Here is a 15796-nt window from a genome sequence, read left to right as displayed (position 1 = left end):
GTTTGGAAGGCAACTTATTTGAAGAATGGAACATGGTCTGTTCCTAATGGCGAAGAAATTCTGGTAAACAAAAATGTTTGTTACCTACATTTTACTGCATGAGTTTTTTTTAATATGGACTTACATATTTGGTTTGATTTGTTTAGAACAATCTGCAGACAACAGCTGAAACAAACCAGGAAAGGATTGCAGCTGCTCAAATCCCAATGGTTGAACACTTTGCATTAGTCCTTGGCAGAAAGCCAAACCACTCGCGTGGAGTTGGTATTAGTGCAATCAATGAGGGAGCTCAAGAGAGGTACAGAGTTCATGCACAAGCAGAAGCTTCACAACAGCAAGCCAATGAAGCACATCAACAAGCTGCTGCTTTGCTCGAAGAAGTTCAAAAATTGACAGTAGAAAACTTGCAATTAAAGGGCGAGTTGCAGTCTCAGCGTGAAGAGTTGAATTCTCAGAAAAGAACCGTAGAGGAACAAAGTGGTCACATGGAGCGTTTGTTGGACCAGAAACTTGAGGAAAGAATGAAAGCAATGTGGGCACACATGGGTGGCACTGGTGGTGCTTTATCTTCAAGTGCCCCAAACAATTAAGTAAGATTTCTTACGTCATACATGATTACTAATTCAATCTAGTGGTCATTCGATTAATGTTATTTTTAAATTATATGTAGGAAGTTCCAAGATGACAAAGACTGGAGTCGTGGAGTTGCTACAAAGTTTTGTCCATCTAGGCGAGCATTCTAGAGTCCGTGTCCCAAGTTTCATTTGTTGCTTAGGTGTTCAGTTATCAATTTAGTTATGGTCTTAGTTGAAATGCTCTTTGTATGAGCACTTTGTTATCATTCATTAATAAAGGATAGTTTCCTCTAGTGTGAGGAACCCTTTTTAGTTTAGGTGATATTTCAATTGAGTTCTGAAGTGCTCTATTCCGAGCATACTGTAATCATTCATGAATAAAGGGGTGCTCAGTTATGAATGTTTGAACTTGCCATTGCTCTATCGAGATTTCATCATTAGATTTTGTCATTGTTCACATGCTGGATATTGTCATAAAAGACGTGTTGTTTGTGGCAAGACTTTAGTCACATATATAAAACTTGCATCTGGATATTTATTTTTTTAGTGATAAAAGTTTTCCTTACAACAATACCCTTTTTTCTCCACTGATGCATTACTTCATATGTGATAAAGGTATTGTCACATATACATATTAGCTTGGTCACTACTACATTTGTAAAGAATGACCAGTTTTTGCAACAAATAACACGTCATTTCACCACAATATATCCTACTTCTTGTGGTTTTTACTTCTCAATATAAATTAATATCTTATCACAAAAACCCTATCATATGTGAGAAAAGTTATTAGCAAAGGTATATTTGTGATGGTGAGTTATCGGTAATTAGTAATATGTAGTGACGAGCAAACCAGCACTAACTGTCGACAATATTGTGAGAAAAAAATTCCATCACTACACGTTCACATATGTGAGGGCACTATTGTCACTAGTGTCTCCTGTAATTGTGACCACGATACCATCTCTAATGTACTGCTTATTAGTTGAGATAGGATTATCACAAACAGAGCCATTATCTGTGATGAAAAAAAAAATCATCACTATGCTACTTGTGACGCCAGTAGTGGTGACAACATAGTGACGACCCCAAAATTCGTCACAAGGGGGGTAATTGTGATGAGAAACAGCCTTTTAGTGATGAAGTTTTTCATCACAAAAGACCTGATCCCTTGTGGTGAGTATTTAATTAATCTATATAAGCAATTATCTATTATCATCATCATCATCTAAAAAGGAGATAGACCAAAGATGCTTATTAAATTAAAAGCAAGGTGTTTCTTTTTCCTTTTTCATTGAATGCTTTGGGCCTCGTTGGTGAAAACATAAGTGTCAGTGTTATGGATAACACATACCCAATAGTAATCGACTCAGCTCGGCGGTCCCACCATAATGCCAAGTCTTATACAGAATCATACCTCGTATATAGAAGGAGTTCCAGATAAGGAAGGACAAAAAGAGTTCTACATGGACACTATAAGGACTACTCGAATTGTATCCATATTGGTCTCCCTAGTTCTACTTGGAGAGGGGGTATCTATGGTTATAAATACAAGACCCCTAGGAGGAGAGGGGGGACACAAACCAAGACAAGTCAGAACAAACTAATACACGCCACCAAATATCGACATTGGAGATTAACCTAGACATAACTAATCTGGTGCCATCGAAGGCTGTCAAGAGGGATCTAGCACTATTTTTTAATCTCCGCGAGTACTTCAAGGAGGAAGACTACCCCGTCGTCGACTACGTGTTGGTGCTCATGTCGCCAAATCAACAACGATTAGATAAGCCATCCCAATTATTATACTTGTGTGATTCTGATGAATAAGAGCAACACTGGCTTCGGCCAACAGGAGTAGGGTTGTTATCTTCCATGAAGGGGCCCGGACCTATATAAAAATCCTTATCTCTGTCTCTTTTACTTCAATCTCGCATATACCCTGGTACCAACGATCCCCATATCATGTAAATACCATGGTCATGATCTAAAACATCAATAGTAAGACCTAGCTAAACTCATTGTTCCTTTTCCTCCGCCATACGGTTTTCATGCGGCTCCTAGTCACCGTGTTGAGATGTGGTCATTGCACCTATGGAGATTGCCTTGTGATTCATCGTAGTGGTGATCACATTTTTTGTCAAGCTTAATTAGTCCTACTTCCATGTCTTGTTATATCGTAAAATATAAATGGACTCCAAATTTAATCCTTCATGTGTGTGTATATATATAACAAAAATATATTCAAAGACGATTAATGTTCATATATACAGATGATTCACCTTTTGAATGGTCTATGCAAAAAAAAAAATAAACGGAGATACCCGGAATGCGTAGAAGGCCAGAACAACATGCTACTAAAACTGCATTTAGCACCATCTAAAGTCAATTAGATGGTGATACACGAAATATCATTTAGCTTGCTTGAATATTTTAGCACATTTAAAAAAATCACGAAGTAATCGAATTTATCTTTATATTGTAGAAAAATACTACTTTAAGGACCGTTAATTTTTTTCCCGACGGTACCACTTACATATGTTTCTTTTGGCTTTGTCTTTTTTATCTACGTACTTTCCTTCCCTTCCGTCAACTGTAGGTAAGATCATTATATTGTAAAAAATCCTATTATAAAGACCATCAATTTTTTCTCCGACGATACCACGGACGCAAGTTTTTTTAATAAAAAAATTATATAATATGGTTTAACGATTGGATATATATATTTTTATTATAGATTTTAGTTTAACTACATAGTTATATTTATCAAATAATATATTTTATCTTTATATTGTAGAAAAATCATTTTTTAAAGACCACCATTTTTTTCCCGATAGTACCACAGACGTATGTTTTTCTTGGCTTTGTATTTTTTATCTCCTTGCTTTCCTTCCGCAACAGTAGGTAAGATCTTTATATATATATATATATATATATATATATATATATATATATATATATATATATATATATATATATATATATATATATATATATATATATATATATATATATATATATATATATATAGTAGAAAAATCCAATTCTAGAAACCGTCATTTTTTCCCGACAATAGCACGGACGTTTGTATTTTTACTGTCTTTTTATATCTCCGTGCTTTCCTTCCAGCAATAACAGGTAAAACTATTGTTTTGTTATCAATCTTAAGTACGTACGCAGGGGGAACAGTGGTACCGTTTGTATCGTCCATAGAGGAGGAAGGTATTATATTTAATAATAATTTAATCTAATGGTGTAAAATAACGGGTCCACCAATTTAAGTGAAAATCGACGGTGGGATTAGACTGTGCTACGTGGCGGCTTGAGAGCGTTTGTAGGAGTGCCACATGGCGGTTTTAGAGCGTTTGTAGGGAGTTTAATGGACTATATATATATATATATATATATATATATATATATATATATATATATATATATATATATATATATATATATATATATATATATATATATATATATATTAGAAAAATCCAATTCTAGAAACCGTCATTTTTTCCCGACAATAGCACGGACGTTTGTATTTTTACTGTCTTTTTATATCTCCGTGCTTTCCTTCCAGCAATAAGAGGTAAAACTATTGTTTTGTTATCAATCTTAAGTACGTACGCAGGGGGAACAGTGGTACCGTTTGTATCGTCCATAGAGGAGGAAGGTATTATATTTAATAATAATTTAATCTAATGGTGTAAAATAACGGGTCCACCAATTTAAGTGAAAATCGACGGTGGGATTAGACTGTGCTACGTGGCGGCTTGAGAGCGTTTGTAGGAGTGCCACATGGCGGTTTTAGAGCGTTTGTAGGGAGTTTAATGGACTTTTAGTATATAATAGAAGATAGATAGATAGATAGATAGATAGATAGATAATAGATAGATAATAGAAGATAGATAATAGATAGATTACAGGACAGGGTTCCCATGTTCTCTGTTAGTCATGGTTGGGGGAAAATCGTGAGGCTAGTTATTATTTTGTTGATGGTTGATTCTTCCATTTTTCTCTGGTGACAAGCTTGGTGCACGTTTCTTGATGATGTGGTACAATATAGCAGATTTACTCAGGTCCAATAAAAAGTACCTCGAAGTACCGGTACCTTACGGTACTAAATCATTTTTGATCATTAGATCTAGCTGGGCAGGATAGGCATTGTTAGATCTAACGATCGGGAACGATTTGGTTCCGTGAGGTACCGGTACCTTAAGGTACTTGGGTGGTTTGCCTTGGCAAATGTTTCAGCCTGAGACTTTTGTTAATTTTGATGCTGCCAAAACACACAGGCAGTTTCATAAAGAAAAATGAGTCCCAGTTTTAGCGGATTTTAAAGAGGTGTGTGTGGTGAATTTTGGCTAGAGGCTCTACCGATGCAAATTATAGAACACACATTTGAATACCATACTGGTGCAAAGCTGCGGATTTGCCTCCGGTCAGGTACGGAACAAATATAATGCGTGCAGACGGCGATGAGATGCGTGCCATACTTGATCGCGGCAAGGATACGCCTTACAGTTTCATCCAAACTCGCGCAAGCTCTCGTCCGCTAGTAGCCGAAGCAGGGAAAACCCCTTGTCGCCCTGTCGCTGTGCCACCACCTCTGGCTGTGCATCTCGGTGAAACCACGCGACCTTCACTATGGAGTGCAGACCGTTCTCACGCGGTCAGTTTACATGTCCCCTCAATGTGTCCGTGCTGCCATCTCCTGATTACTCTCATTCCTAGCTATACAGCTTTCTTGGAACTATTATGGACACAATAAGGAAAATCACGGTGGCACAATTTTGTTGTTGCTTTTAAGAGCATGCGTAGTGGTGCTCGCTTGTCTACGCGCTACGTGTATAGTGTACTGCGTAGTACCGTCCTTAAATGCTCATTACTCAACTAGCTTGGAATGCCACATGACATGGTTGCTTTTTTTCTTTTTCTCTCAAATACCCGACATGATTCTCGTTCCTTTAAGTAATACTACATAATCGAATTTTTTTTAAGAGAGTCCTTAAGATTGCAGGCGGATCATAACTATTTCTACATGTCAAAATCACTGCACTGAGCGCGGGTCTCTGAGTTTAGGGTTAGGGCCACATGCGAAAATCAATTTTCGTAGGTGGGCCTCTTAACTACCCCACTTGCGAAAATCAATTTACGTAGGTGGGCCTCTTAAGAGGTATGCCTGCCACCAGCCCACCAAATCAAACTCGCTCTTAAATATCAAGTCCTCTCTCTCTCTCATCTCATCTCATCCTCATCCTCTCCACTTACTCTACCTCCTCCACTTCCTCTCCACCTTTGCTCCACCTCCTCCTCCTCTCCTCTCCGTCAGTGGTGGGCGGGAGTGACTGACGCCGAAGGGATCTAGCGGCTGGGAGCTCAGCGGCGGTGGATCCTCCATCTCCACTTCCTCTCCTCTCCTCTCTATCGGCAGCGAGCAAGACCAGGAGTGGCCGACGCTGGAGGGATCCAGGAGCGGTGAGCAGGAGAGGGAGCGGCAAGGGCCAGGGAGTTCGGCGGCGGTAGATCCAGTTCTCCACCTCCTGTGGGGATCTTGGCGGCGCTTGGCACATGGCTCCGCCGTGCGGATCCTAGTTGTGGGGAGCTCGGTGGGGGTGCGCATGGCTCCGGGCATGAGAGCGACAGTGGCGATGACCGCTAGGGTTTCGGATTTTGTTCAGAATTTTAATTTTTTGGCTGATTTTTCTTTTTTCAGATGGACGGTTTAAGCGCCCGCATGCAAAATTGTATTTTTCTCATATGGTTGCTCGTCACATGCAAAAATAGCGAATTTCGCAGATTCCTGGGTACAGGCGGGTCCACCCATCCGCTTGTGAAAATCGATTTTGACAGTATGAAAAATTGTCTATGTTGTAGTGGATTAAACCCGTAGGGTAGGCTAGTTATGATTTTGTTGATAGTTGATTCGTCCATTTTCTGTAGTCACTAGCTTGGTGCATGCTTTCTCGTGTACTAGGTGATTCTCCGCGCTTTGTTGCGGGAATTACTAAGAAATTCTCATTATATATTTTTACAATTAAGTTAGGAGTAAAAAGGAAAAAAAATGAAACATCGAGATTTATCGGTACTTATATGAAACAAACAAATCATACCCGCGCTTTAATGTGAAACATATTTATAAGTATATGCTCAACAGTATAAAAATGATAGATGAATTTGTTAAAATATTATGCAAATGATATGAGCGATGATTGTTCGATATGGTTGCATGTTGATTTGTAGAATTAAATAAATTGAAGATGATGTTGTACACTTGTATAAGGTTAGATATGGAATTATTGCTAGTCGGTGATGACGTGGCATGGTTGCATATTGAGCTTTAGTCTTTAACTAGAAAGATAGCCCGCGTGAATGCGTGGGCAAGCATCTTAGGTTGGGTTTGAGAAATTTATAAAGATGAAATATTTTTTTATCAAAATAAAGATGGAATATTAACTAGAGAATATATGCCACTCTTTAAAAGTACGGTTTCTCCACAATTTTTTTTCGTTAGCATTGCTTATAAAATTATAACCTATTAGTTACCTTTATACTACTCCTATATCATATTTAAATAATTTCTGTATGCAATTGTTTGTAATCTTCTTCATCATCTAAATAGAAGGTAGACTTATTTTGTTTAGAAAACATGCCTACCAAATTAAGTGTAAACTAAAAGAAAGGGGTTTTCCATTCTTTTAGAGTGAATTGCAGCCACTTATTTTTACCAAAGTTGCAACTTGGACTAGGAAAAAGACTAGATTTTTACATTGGGCCAGAGAAGTTTACAAAAGGATTCACTTTGCACCACTTTCCTGTCCAGCTATTCATCTCTTTCCTCTCCAGCGTCTTGCCAAACTTGTTGAGCTCATGAAGGAAGCAGCTTGCAGCTCCTCGCTGTAGCAGGGAGTCAGGTAGGATCTATCCATTTCCTGCGTTTGTTTGAGTATTGGAAGCCTGGAAGGTCCTCCTGTTTCCTGCTTTGATTTGGCAATTAGGAGCCTCAAATGGCTTCAATCTTCATATCAGGTGCTGCATTGATTTTAATTTGGGAACTGGGGCACGTCAAATCCTTTGCGATGAGCAGCAAACGGGGACGTTTTGCTGAAGTAGTCCACCAAGATGCGCAAGGTGTGAGTAGAGAGTGTACATCGAGTCCCGGCGCCTGACGAAAGTCGAGCTCACTAACAGAGCAAGACATGAATCTTTGCTCTGACCTCTTCTTCCCCAAAGTCCCAAACCCATTGTCTCTGTGTTCATGTCTCCATTTTCCCTTGCATCCCTCCCTCTTCTATTATGTTGTTCCGCTCACATCAAGATCTTGAGCTTGAGCAGTCCGGCATCTCTCTCTTGTTTCTCATCAATCTGGTGCCGGCTATGATTAGAAACAAGAAGAGATCACCGGCGTTGTTGGAGAACGCTCTGACGTGCGGGCCATAGGGCCATATTGCAAAGTTTGGTAACAAAACCTAGTGTAAAGTGAAAAGGCATATGGATGTATGGTTTAAAATGCAACTTGGGTAATAAAGCCTAGCCCAAAATGCAATTCACTCTTTTTTTTAATTGGATTACTGATATTAGGTTGTCCATTGTTTATTGACAGATGTATTAGGTAGGACATGAGGCTACACTAAATACATGGATTTCTTAAGCCTAATATGATTGCATAGTTTGATAGGCAATCCATCTGTGAACATTTCATTTAGAGTGTGTGCGAGGCTCCACATAGCCTATTATGAATATGATTGGATGGCTAAATATAATTGTGTAATAATTATTTTTGGAATGCTATATATCATGAATACATGGTTGTATAAAATATGTGAGAGGGGGACCCGTAAGATATAATATGATATACTAGTAAACATTTAGCCATCATGGTCTTGAATTGTTGATTTAATTTAAAAACTACGGCTGCTCAAATGTATCATAAATTAAACGTGTAGATCGTCTAAAAATAATTATTTATTTACAGCACCAAGATCACTCCTATTGTAAATACCTAGTGCTTGCAAGTTCACGCCCATATTAGTATCCATTAAAAATAGATCTAATAATTCATGATAACAAATTATGGTGTACATGTATATCGTGTAAATAAAAATAAAATTAAGAATTGGATGCATGCATCAATCGAGCACGCGGATGCCATACATAATTATCCTGCCTAATGTCAATGATAAATCAAGCAATCAAATAAATAAGCATTGCAACTACCATATGTAATTTGGTATTGATCCAATTGTCAATAATATTAGGTCCACTACTTTAAATGAAAACTGACGGTTAGATATTTTTCTCTTTTTTTTCAGAATTTTCTTTAAATTATTAGAGTGCCGCATGGCGGTTTAGAAACTTTTGTAGGAGTCTAGATGGCGGCTTGAGAGCGTTCGTAGGAAGTTTAATGGACTTTTAATATATAATATATTTATGGGATATAACTTTATATAGAAAGTATAGAATTGTGTAGTACCTTTAAGAAAACCCTCCTTGTTGCACTGGAAAAGTATAAAGGATCATTAATTTATAATGCTGAATATTGCATCAGTATAGCAAATTTTAATTTAGTTTGAAATCTTATATGTACATGCACAATTTGCGCATGGCGAAACAAATATAGTGGAGATATTTTCTCGTAGCACACATCAATTCTCATACAGCAAAGTCTCAGCACAAATTTTGTTTTAATGGAAGAAGATGCTAAAGGCAAAGAGTAAGCAAAGGCACTAAATTGTACAGATTCGTAGCTAGAAATGTTTATATTTTAGGACGGAGAGAGTAGTTGATTTTTGCCGCGCACATTCGGCATTTCCTTTCACATAAATTCATTCAAATCAATTTATCCGCTTGCCATATGCATCAGAGAGGCACAGCACCAAGAAATGATGCGGTTTACGCGTGACTCCACGGTAGAATCGATCAAGACGAGCAGCAGCCTTAAGTCAGGCTGCGTGAATCTCGCCGATGCCGATCCAGTTGAAAGCCAAAACTAGATGCTGCACATCATGCCATGTATATGTTGTTGAGTTGTGATCTAAATTCATTTGCACTTAATAAAGGCCAGCTTCTGCCGTAGTGGAGCGGAGGCCCATCGTCGGTAGGCTTGGGCCGGAGCGTAGCGGAGGCTATTTTTCAGGTACGGATCATCATCCCTTTTAGGGATGAAATCCATTTTTACCAAACCATTTTTAATTATTACCATGAAATCCCCGCGGTACGGAGCTCGATTCTCTCTGGGTTGCCATGAAATCCATTTTTACCAAACCAGCAACACTCTCTGTTTCTCTTTGATGGTGTTCTTTTCTCCCGAAGATGAAGATTAAGATTAAGTTTTTTACGTAAAATGAGGGGATATTAATGTATGATTGATTGAGTTTTAATTATTACAAACCTGAAAAATAGATTAATATGATATTTTAGAGTAGAAGGTTTTCGCACGAAACACACCGTTTATTAGTTTGAAAAACGTGCCACAAAAATCTTAATCTTCATCCAACTCTTGTTGGAGAAAATAACATGACCTTTTTCCTAATTCCTCATCATGCTAGTAGGATGAGGGTGTGAACGATTAGCCCCTTACTGGTGACCAGTGGCATCCACCACTCATGGACCACTCGTAATGGTGCTCATTTTGCTTGTTTGATCTGCTCGAGAAACCAGAGATCCATATTGATAGCCCATGTATCATATTTTCAACAAAATGTTCTTTGATCACAAGCTTGGTGTTTCAGTTCCACATTTTCAGTTCCACATTTACTCTTATTCATGAATATTTAATGCTTAGGACAAGTTTGATCAAACTTTTGAAATTTAAACATCGCTCTCTACCGCAGAGTGGATGTGAATCGAATTAGAATTATGTGTTTTACAACTCAAGTACAAAAGGGAAGTCAATTTACAATTTCAAGTATATATATGCACATATACTCATTTCTTACATTTTAGTTACGTGGTCATGAAAAATTCCAAGAGATAATTAATAAAATAGATTACAGTGGTACATGTCAGTTTACAAACATACAATGCTAACTTCAATATGTACATCTCACAAAAAAAGATAGATTTGGTTATATGAACAGTATCAATACTATTCATCGATAGATTTGGTTATATGAGCAGTACCAATACTATTCATCACTGAATTTGTTTTTTTTTCCTCTTTGTGTATATCAAAATTTTTATTTATATTTTCACAATATGGTATAGAGGTTTATCACATAGATATTTTTGAATTCCTTTCAAGATTTATATATATATAATTATTGAAATTACATTCGAGTGTTGAGAAACATAACAGGTGCGTATGCACAAAGCTGCCAAACTTGAGTAAGGTCATATGCTCAAATATGTTGCTACCGCTTTAGTAAATCTAAGAGAATATTCCCACACTTTTCTAAGTCATCGACGAAATCTCTGAGAGAAATTATGGCAAAGTGTGGCAAATTATTCTCCAACTGCACCGCCAGCGAATCTTGGCGAAAGAAGACGACCTTACATGTTCAACATTGATAGCAATCGTGCGGTTAATAACATGCAGTCTCGGTGCAAGCTCTGCTGCAAGCTCCTGATTACTCCCAATCCTAGCTCTAGCATGATAGCAATGTGGATGGTTTCATATAAATGGGCCATTATATTGGAGCCATGGAGACTGTATCTACTCTTTGGCTCCAGGCTCAGTTAACTGTCTATGCATCACCTTGTTCAAGTTATTATTGCAACAAGTCCCGGGCTCCCGGCCTCTCCATGACGCTGTTGCTTTTAAGGATGCACAATGCAAGTGGTACTCACTTGTTCTACATCAACTACAGTAGTTCAAACTTCAATGCTCGTAAGTTGTAACTAACTCAGCCTGAAGGATTAGTAGAGCACATAACTGCAATATATCATATGATTCTTGAAACCATAGGACGACATTCTTCTCATTTCACTAGATTAAACTAATACTCAATACTGTGTTTGCCCAGAGTTGGGCAGAAAAATGTGAGGCTAGTTATATGATTTTATTGCTCTTGTTGATTCCTCCATTTTGTTTGGTGTCACAAGCTTGGTGCATGTCTGTGTTATGCATTTGTAGTACAGTTCATTTGTGTTAAACAAAAAGATAACTCGGAAGAATTATTAATTGTTGAATGCTGAATATTGCTCCTTGCTTTCTTTTTTTTCATACAACAAGATCACTTATTAGAATAGGATAGCAAATATTGCCAAGCTCCAAGTATCACGTGCACAAGTTGGGTGAAATAAAAATACTGGTACGATTTTCTCATGCAACGAATTTGTAGTAGTGAAATTCTCGAGCACACGAGTGAGCAGTCTTTGTGCATAATAACAAATCCAAATTGTGTTCCATGTAAGGAAATTGTGAAGACAAGGACTAAATTAAAGAAACATGACACACACAAACACATCAAAAGACTCGATAGACAAACAATCAATTATGATTCTCCCAAATGTTCTACACCATTTCACATCGATATGCTCAACCTAATTTATACCTTCATGCATTTTGTGCATACTTCACCTCTTGGGTTGTCAGCCACTTGTAAACACGACAGAGAACCACAGAGCAAAAGACAGGGAGTTGCTACATCCTTCATACATTGCCTCAATAGAGTAGCATGCAACTTAACACCACCAAGCAAGCGGAGTGGCGCAGTATCAATCAAGGAGATGGGTTTTGAGTATCTTGTCAGAAAATGAAGAGACGTGGCGACCTTGCAAGGGTACTCTCTCGACTGCCTCTGGTTCAGTGGATCCTACCGGTGTACATTCAGTACATCCAAATTCCTAATGCCACGCATGCCTATCACAGGAGGAGGATCTTACACACAAGCTAGGGAGTTTTGCTTCACAACAGAGATTATCTACTGCTTTAATTAACTAGCTAGCATGCAAGCAGTTAATTTTGTTTTCATCTTGCATATCCACTAGTATATCTTGACTCTCTTGTTGCCCTCTCTCTTTTGATACTCCTACATCATTCTAGTTGTTACCTAAAACGATTGAGCGCATATTTATATAGAGAACTAGTCATAAATTTTATCTGTGGAGAACGTACATATGGGTAGCAAGTGCTAGCACAATTTAAAACGAAACTTTTAATATTGGTAGATTTTTAGTATTTTTCAAGAAACATGGCATTCTAGAGTTGATATCATGGTGTCTCATGTCTATTCTCTCCGTCCAAAAACTCAACATCGTACTACGATATGACACATCCTACTACAACAAATCTGGACATACTCACATCCTAGCTAGTACTAGGTTGCCTTTTTTTTTGGGACGGAGGGAATATGTTTCAGCATATGCATGGGAGCTGACCATCACACAGTATCAAAGTTATGACTTTGAATTTTACACCTTATATATAAATATGTGCCTTTATTTGGTTATCACTCCATAATTAGTTATCAATAAAATAGTTTCACCCTTGGTACAATAAGCATGTACCATCTCACATTTAAACCCAACGTCAATATAAACAGTGAGAAACATTATGAACAATTCTTGTTATGAATAGTAGTTACACCATCCATAGCCAAAAATATTCTAGGGACTGTAATACTACAAAAATTCTACGGACGTGTCACAGTCCTTCCACAAACTTGCAAGGTTAATTTCAATCAATGCATGGTGAAATAAAAGTAACAAATGGGATAAAAAAATTAGTTTACTCAAATTCGCCGCTAGATTTATCATTTTGGTATGTGCATGTGCAGACCCAAATTGACTGTACATTTTTAAGAGATCTATAACACAATAAAAGGGTGATGTGCGGTAATCTAGCGGTTCAATGCAATTTTCGTGAGAAAGTTGAAAAGTGTGTGCAAGTGTCTACAGATAATTTTGGTCTCTATTCATGCTCAGATGCGAGGATGGCGATCGATGAGATAACCCTTTGGACCGCTGATCTCTTGCATGAAAACTTTGTTTGGATCAGCTTGAATTGTGGGAACCTGCCATGCGAGCCAATGGGCATGTGACTCCGAAGGGGACTTGAAATTGTACTTGGCCCAGGGCCTGTACCGAGCCCTCACCGAATCCTTGTAGTGGGACCACGACTTATGAGAGAGCTAGCATCGGCAGTCACATCTTTCGGTAGGCATCGGCAAGATTATGTCTACCGAACTTCCTCCATCAACCAGCACCCGGTGAACCTCGCATTAGTTCTTCCTGATATAATGAGAGGGTCTTGATGAGGAAAAAGGATACCCTTCGCATCTTCAGGGCTGAAGGTGATCGCAATTCTTTAGTATGGCAGCCTTGGTTTTGAGGTTCGACGCGATATGGTTCACCACCCGATGATGTCTTTTTTTTCCTCTTCGATGCGAACAGTTGGTGATGACTTGTATAAGTCTTCGCTGGCCTTCCACCATCACCTTCACGTGCATCGGTCTGTTACCCTCCGTAGGCTTGATGTCTTCTTCGCCGCCTCAGCTGTTTGGCGGTGCTGATTGTGCTTGCCCCAGCTGTTGCATGTTGCAGCACTGGTCTATTGTGTGCGAGGACTTGTTATGGTACAAATAGTACTTTTCTTTTTTTTTTTTTTGCTTCTTCTGAGCGTGGCCTTGCTCTTTCCCCTGTCTTGCTGTAAAGTTCTTTCGCAAGACTTAGACCTTCTCGACCATCATCACTTGCTTTCCTTTGTTGCTTCATAATTTTTTTCCATGTAATCGGTGATGGGTTCTGCCTTGGGGAGGTGCCGAGGACAACCACTTCAGCAGGTGGGGCTTCGGCATGTGCCGCCGCTTGGTTGAACTCGGTTTGTATTTCATTTATATGCTTTGTATCTTCCTCCCCTCGAGTGTAATCCTCGATGATGTGAAAGAGGTGATCCAGCGTCTTCACTGTTTCTATAAACTTTTCTCCGTGAGGGACCCCATGTAAAGAGACCGGCCGAAGCCACATTGATTACCAAAGTTTTAGTAATGTTTTGGGAGAGTTTATTTTTAAAATTAAAACATAAAAAGGTTTTTTAAAAATAAATCGCTGAGGAGGCTCCCAAACCTAACTACAGGGTGGCCATAATGTGGAAGGGGGAATAGGGTATTGGACATTGGTTACGTATTTTTTTGATGTTGATCATTTAGAGTTGTCATTGTAAAGAAACAATTTACCTGTTGCTTTTATGGCCATGCATGTGGTCGTATGTGGTGCTCGCTAGCTTGTTCGATTTGTAGTACGGAGTGGTAGTGCTGCTGCACGTAGTGCTACCTTCAATGTTTGTAGTTGTAGGCTGTATAGCTTAACCTGACAGAGCACATGCATGTGTACGTTTACTGCATACGCGCATAACCACTCTTATTCTAGCAATGCCAATCATTTTCATTTTCTCTACATTAAACAACTATATTGGGTCGAATCATATAATGAACTTATACATTTTAGTTTTCCCCTTCTAATGTTTTGACATGCTCAATATTGAGGGATCAATGAGGGTTCAGTTACAGTACTTGACTTTGGTTTCAGTTCTCACAGCTGGTCTGAACATGTTACAATTGTAGAAAGAAAAAAATGATTTTTTTTAAACATGTTAGAGGGTTTGTAGAGGGTTTCCTGTAAACATCGCCTTGACAAACCTCGGCACTCAATCTGTCTTCAGGCGACTGACCGATCATTTGGGAATCGACCGTTGTTCTCTTGTTGAACGATTACTAGCACCCTCCCCAAAGGAATTTTATGGTGTCTTTGTAGCGGTAGGGTGTGCCTAGAAAATGGCACATATTACCAGTAACAGTTTTGTAGAAGCATCTTTGGAGATCGCACACATGTAATGTGTTCACTACAATATTACCCAAATCTTTGCATGGTAACAAACAAATCACAGCTCCTGAGAACTCCCAATCCTGCAATGATGCATATGCACAAATGGCAGTTCATGAGTCGTGACCTAAAGTTCTCCCATCAGTTTGATACTCCATCCCTCCTCCCTCTCTCTTTGGGTTTGTGTGTTTATATCTTCAAATTATATATCTCTATCAATTTCATTACCACATGGGCCATCGGAACCGATGAACCAGCAAATATAACTCTTTTGGTACCGGTTCATGATAAAAAAACGAAAGTGATACTATATTACCTCCTGTTTTATTATAAACCGCAAGTAAACCTACCTAAACGGCCGTATTTAAGCCACGCCCACTCGGCTGAGAGCAGCTAAGCCCACCCCCACCCCCTCCAATTGAACAGACCACGTCACCCTTGAATCCTCCTTGTCGAAT

The sequence above is a fragment of the Oryza sativa genome, chromosome 2, assembly GCF_034140825.1.
Source record: "Oryza sativa Japonica Group chromosome 2, ASM3414082v1".
NCBI lineage: Eukaryota > Viridiplantae > Streptophyta > Magnoliopsida > Poales > Poaceae > Oryza > Oryza sativa.
Note: the sequence above shows the minus strand (reverse complement) of the source record.